This window comes from Triticum urartu, chromosome 2A, assembly GCF_056163025.1.
Source record: "Triticum urartu cultivar PI428250 chromosome 2A, HENAU_Tu73, whole genome shotgun sequence".
NCBI lineage: Eukaryota > Viridiplantae > Streptophyta > Magnoliopsida > Poales > Poaceae > Triticum > Triticum urartu.
In genome coordinates this window covers 5,197,666-5,204,357 of record NC_141874.1, presented here as the reverse complement: position 1 = coordinate 5,204,357, position 6,692 = coordinate 5,197,666, and the positions used below count along the sequence as shown (strand labels likewise).

Sequence of the window (6,692 nt, the reverse complement as noted above, 5' to 3'; positions counted from 1 at the left end):
GGAGTTCCTGGCGGAAAATTACTCGGTTTTCTCATTTCCGAACGGGGAATCGACGCCAATTCAGAAAAAGTTGGCACTATACTCCGAATGAAAAGTCCTGTGCGAGTGCACGACGTCTAGAAGCTTACTGGTTGCTTGGCCGCCCTAAGTCGATTCATATCTCGTCTCGGTGAAAAGGCATGGCCTCTTTACCGATTGATGAAGAAGTCCGACAAGTTCTAGTGGACTCCTAAAGCTGATGCAGCGTTTGCAGAGCTCAAAGCTCTGCTCTCCACCCAGCCGGTGCTTGCTGCCTTTGCTGCTTTACATTGCAGCCACAGGACAAGTCGTCAGTACGGTACTTACGGTCGAGCGGGAAGAAGAAGGGAAAACCTTCAAAGTTCAGCGCCCAGTATATTATATTTCTGAAGTCTTGACCCCATCGAAGCAAAGACATCCTCACTATCAGAAGCTTGTATATGGGATTTATATGACCATAAAGAAAGTTGCTCACTACTTCTTTGATCATTCCATTACAGTCTTCAGCGACGCTCCATTGTCAGAGATCTTGCATAACAGGGATGCAACTGGTCGAGTGGCAAAATGGGAGATTGAACTCCTTCCCCTAGATATCAAGTTTGAGGCAAAGAAAGCTATCAAGTCCCAGGCAATCGCAGATTTCGTCGCCGAGTGGATTGAACAACAGCTGCCGACTCAGATTCACTCGGAGCATTGGGCTATGTTCTTCGACGGCTCCAAGATGCTGAATGGTTCCGGTGCCGGAGTGGTGTTGGTCTCCCCCAGAGGAGATAAACTCAGATATGTTCTTCAAATCCACTTTGATTCCTCTAACAACAAGGCAGAATATGAAGCACTTTTATATGGGTTGCGCATGGCCATTTCACTCGGCGTCCGTCGCCTCATGGTCTATGGCGACTCAGATTTGGTGGTTAATCAGGTGATGAAGGAATGGGATGTCAGAAGTCCAGCCATGACTGGTTATTGCAATGCAGCGAGAAAACTGGAGAAGAAATTCGAGGGGTTAGAGCTTCATCACATACCCCGACTGAAAAATCAAGCAGCTGATGATCTGGCTAAAATAGGCTCCAAAAGAGAAGTCATTCCCAGCAATGTGTTTCTGGAACACATCCACACACCATCAGTTCAAGAGGATCCCTAACTTATATGCTTACATATAACAGCATACCTAACCAACATCAAACCCAAAATAATGTTAACTTATATGCTGAAACATATAACAGCATATCTAACTTAAGATAATCAGCAGCTTCCTCCTCCTTCAGTAACTGTGCCCATCTTCACTTCTTCAGAAATTTGAGGCGGCGTGAGCGGGCACCACACACGGAGAAGCCTTCTTTTTTACCACCGTTCTGTTGGACAGCTACGCCACGTGATCCTGAGCCACCTCCTCTTCTTCCACCTTCACTATGCCAGGGAGGAGGGGAAGGAGCTCGACGTCGATGGGCATTGTCTTGCCACCCTCGAAGGCGACCGGCGCTACCATCTGCACAGCGTCCTCCTCGCCCTCCTCATGGTCCAATGGCAGCACTTGCTTCGACACATGGCGGACCTGGTAGTCCGGGCTGACGGGCGCAGGGACAGTGAGCTCGACGTCGACGCGGTCCGCCCTCGAGGCGACGTGTGCTGAATCTGGCCGCAGCGTCATGGTGGTGCAGCGGTACGTCCATCACCTTGCGCGCTGAACAGGGGAGTTGCTCAGCGTGGCCTCTCACATTGCCCACACGAGTAGGACAGCCGGCGGGACGCCGCGGCCGTAGGGGAAGGCGCGCTTCCTCTCAGCGTCGGTGAGGACTTTGACGAGGCCACGCGCGTGGTTGACCAACATCTCCGTGCTGGGGAACCAGCCGCACACCTCCGTCAACTGCGCGCGCCACCCCTCCGGCGAGGTCCATCATCGCTCTCTGCCAGCCGAGGCTTCTCTCCATGGAGGCGGCTGCAGCGGTCGCCGGTGAGGGTATTCTCGATCTACTGTAGGTGGGGATAAGAGGGGAGTTCGAACCGGTGCCCGTGGGAGGTGGGTGAGTGTGTGGTGGGGAGGAGAGTGGTACAGTTACTTATTTAATGGCATTTAGGACGTGGGCAGGGGAAATGTACAATAATATTCTTTCTACCTCCCACCCCGGTCATTACACAGTAAAGAATTTTTTTGATTTTTGTTTACAGGGAAACATTTTACTTTATTTAAACAAAGACTGGGATCTCGTCTGCTAATACACTAAGGATACAATCACGGGGCCAAAGCCTCCAAACCAAAGAAACACAAGCGCCTACAGCTACCTTAGCCGAAGTATGAGTCGGCCGATTAACACAGTAAATAATTGAAGCAAGTGTTCTACTCTTGTTCCTTCTCCACTTTTCTGCACCTGATAGAAGACAAGCTAAGTTAATGAATGATACAAACTTTAATAATCCACAATGCATACAAACACTTACTTCTGATTTTGTTTGCATTTCTTGCTACGTCTAGTGTGTCCTACCAATTTGCAAGCGCCGCACCGGGTTTTCAACTCATCAAAAGAGAGTGGTCTACCATTTTTCGAGACAGGGCGGCTCTCATCTGCCTTTGTTGCACCTTTGCTTGACACTTTCATAGGATCTTTAACCTCAATCATGTTGCCTTAACCATCGTCCACATATTCAACTGCACACTTACTGATGTCATTTCTTTGCTTCAACAAATTTTCCTGTAGCAGATCATACTCATGACTCTTAGCTATCACAGCCTTCAAACTCTCCTGTAACTGATCCCACAAAGCAGGGTGTTTGCATGCCGCATGCATAGCTTCAGACGCGAACACACTGACCTGGCTATATTTCATTCTTTCCCCGGCCCCAGTCCAACCAAATCCCAACAGATCGCTTGTGCGCCTCGCGGGCAGTCCCAACCTTGCTTCTTTCGTGAACCGAATAAGAACTAAACACTTTGGTATTTCATATATGTTCAAGTGCTTCAGTACATGGAATATGTGCTTGCAAGGTAGACCCTTTCGAATCATTCTTCTGCAGCTGCACCTTATAGTTTCTGCGGAATTTACTGGTGTATACTCCACCCAAAAACGGCGCTTCCGGTTATTCTTCCAGGCCACGATGTACTGCTGTGATCCGTCTCCCAGCTTAATTTCTACAATCTCCATGCCGTCAATTTTTCTAAGATCATCTTGCAACATATAGAAGTTTGCTGGAGTGAAGACGTGAGAAGCAGCTATCTCAAGTTCCCTCGAGCTAGTAACTGGCACCGGTAAACTCTGTGAGGCCGTGCAGTCATCTCGCGCCTCGTTTTCACGGATACGCACAACGGCGTTCTCATAGTGCAAAATCATATCCACCAGGGTCATTTCACCGTCTAGCTGGAGGTGAAGGCATGAGTTCAGGCTTTCACTCTGCTGGTTGCTTTTCATGCCAAGCCAAAACCCCTCAGTTAGATATGCCGCGGCCCACAGTCTCCTCTTCTTATACATCCGCCTCAACCATGTTACAGTTTTTTCCGACTGCCATCTTTTGGAAAATGCGTGCCATCTCTCCTTAAACGTTGTCGTGGACGTGCTGTAGTACAGAAGAGTTCGGAACTCCTTCAAGGACTTGTGACTGAGGTGAATCTTCATGTTTTTCTCTATGTGCCACGTACATATACGGTGCCACATGTCTGGCAAGACTTCGCGAATTGCCTTGATCATCGCAGCGTCGGCGTCTGTGATAACACTCTTAGGCATCTTTTGACACATGGACCTCAAAAAAGTTTGCAGAAGCCACACGTATGTCTCCTCGGTCTCGTCCGAAACTATGGCACAACCAAAAACAGTGGTCTTCCGGTGATTGTTAAGACCAACAAAAGGTATGAATGGCATACCATAGCGGTTCATCTTGTACGTGCTGTCAAATACAAGCACGTCGCCGAAGTCCTCATAGTCATGACGAGACTGGGAGTCGCACCAGAACATCCTATTCAAATGTCCTTCCTTATCTAGCCTGTACTCGAAAAAGAAGATAGGATCCCTCTGTTTCCTACTGGCCATGATGCCTATGGCTGTGGCAGCATCACCTTTTGAAAGCAGCTTCCTCTTCTCCTTGGCGCAAAGGTTGTATATTTCACGCCTGGTAAAACCAACACCGCCGTACCATACATGTTTGCTGATGAAGCAATCCATCATGTCGTGAATTCTAATCCCTGCAGCTCCCATGGACATTATCTCATGCTTCTGGTACTCTTTGATTTTTCTGTGGGACCAAACAAAAGGTACCTCGTCCGGTCCTGCCAACATATGGCTATGCTTGTCCTCAAAACTTACAACATACCAAACCCCACGCTTTTGGTCAAGCTTGACGATCAGGTGCGCTTCGCAAAAGCAGCGTGTCTCGGCTCTGACCCTACGGCTGTGTCCTTCCTCGGTTAGCAACTTGCTGTCACGTTTCCCTTGTCTTGAACAAACAAACCGCCTATAACGCATATGACGTGACTCTGTTTTGCTATACCTGACCTTATTCTTTCTAATGCTGAAACCATTATCTCTAGCATAGCTGTTGTAGAAATCATACGCAACATCGTGAGACGTAAAGGTCATTTCCATTATCTGCATGAACATATCCCTCTTATCATCTGCACTGGCAGTATCTTGGACATTCTTTGCCCCATCATCCTGTGTCACCTACACAATCAAACCACAGCCATGAAAACAGATTTCTAAGGTTTAACATTACTTACTTCCATAGAACATTGATTACACACATACCTCACTCATGATGACCGACGACTCAGACTCCCCAGAACCAGGTGCATCTAATGATTCGTCGTTAAGGCCTGTCCGGATTCACCGTAATAGTCGTACACATTATGACATTCGAAAATGAACTGAAAAATACAACACAAATACATAATTACTTATCATATAATATTCCAGAAGAAATTCAATTTGCATGCCAACAAATTTTTTCACTTACGTACCTGACTAATGTAATCTTCATTCGAGAGCTCCGAGTTGTTTTCCTGATCATCATTAAGCTCATCGATCTATAAATTTTCAACACAAAGATTTAATGTTGTCGGATGCCACCAAAAAATTACAACATGACAATGCCACTCACATTAAGATCGTCCCATTCGTTCCCATTCTCTGACCGATCTTCACGATCTGAATTTTCATCATCTGACCAATCTTCTATCCAGTCTTTCATCAGTTCTCCAAACTCCATGTCTACCATGATACCAGTTAACTCCTCGTCCGCCATTTCCTACAACCAATATTATGTATCATCACATGTGCAAACATTATCAATGATGAAATGTAAAACACATAGCACACGATCACGGATGTTATGTAAACAACCGCAACCGAGGCCGTTCAGATCTGCCCAACTTAGTAAGGAAGATGGCCACGACACCCGTCGTGATCACTTTCAATCGCGAGGAACTGCACGATCTCAAAAGCTAGCTTGATCTGTGATTACCTCTGCCGCCGGATACCTAGGTTAGCCGCCACATCAAATAACGATACCGGTGGTGCGCACAGCCGACGGCAACCGACGCTACGTGAACCCAGATCACGAGGAGCAGCACTACCAGAACAAGATCCACGATCGCATGCGCCGCCGGGTAGCTAGGTTACCCGCCCCGCTAGGTTAACCACTACCACTGGCGGCGGCAGTTCGTTCGATGTTGCCGCGAGCGAGACTAGAGGGGGGACGCGGGATGCGGTACCTGTGCGCGCTCGTTGGAGATTCACGACGTTGTCGCGCCCGCTGTCCGACGAGATCGCCGGCGACGAGATAGCCGCCGCTGGAGATCTACTACGTGACTTATGGAGCTGCGTCAATGCTCGCGAGACTGATGGAGCTGCTCGCGTGAATGATTGGATTCGGCAGGTCTTACGTGAACGTGGGGTCGTGTGATGTTTTTTTTTTTTGAACCAGGGTACTGTACGTATACGATCTGGGTTATACAGGGCTAGACAGGGCTTGGATCTGGGCTGCGGCGGGCCAGGAAAAAAACAAATTTGCAGGGACAAAAATACCCCTCCGAAATTAGGTTAGGGGGGAGCACTGGAGCAGGGCTCATGTTCGCCGGCCACGGTGACGAGGTGTGGTTCAACGGCATCGACGGTTGCGACAATGGTGTGAGGATAGCTCGGGGTTGACGTGGCGATGGTGCGTGGATAGCTCGGCTCCAACGGCCATGGCGTCAAGCTTCGACAGCCCGCCGATGATGCAAGCGTGCTTCAACGGCGCGCCAATGCTTTGCCGGCCGCGGTGACAAGGTGTGCTTCAACGACGAAGGCCGCGGTGATGTTGCGACTTGCGAGTCATACTTCGATGACCATGCAGGGGGTGTGTTGTGACGGTGTTGCGAGGCATGCTTTGTCGGCCATGGTGATGAGGCGTGGTGCGACGATGTTGGTGGTGACTCGGCTGCAACGTTCACGATGTCGAGGCGGCGTCGACAATCTTGCTGATGTTGTCGGCGTGCTTCAACGGCCCACTGATGCTTCGACGACCAAGAGATGATGCTTCGCCGGCAACACCCGTCGAGGCGGCGGTGTCGATCTGGCGATGCTTCAGCCGTGGGTTGATGCTTCGATGGCTAAGACGACGATGCTTCGATGGCAACACCCGTTGAGGCGGTGTCAACGATCGAGGTGGCATCAACGGTTGTGGCAATGCTGCAGGCGTCGGCCATTGCT

The 6,692-nt window shown here is 49.2% G+C and overlaps 1 pseudogene; it reads right to left on the bottom strand.

Annotated features, from left to right (window-relative positions):
- Window positions 1-2,450: 2,450 nt before the first annotated feature.
- Window positions 2,451-4,757, bottom strand: LOC147982721 (protein FAR1-RELATED SEQUENCE 5-like; annotated as a pseudogene).
- Window positions 4,758-6,692: the final 1,935 nt, after the last annotated feature.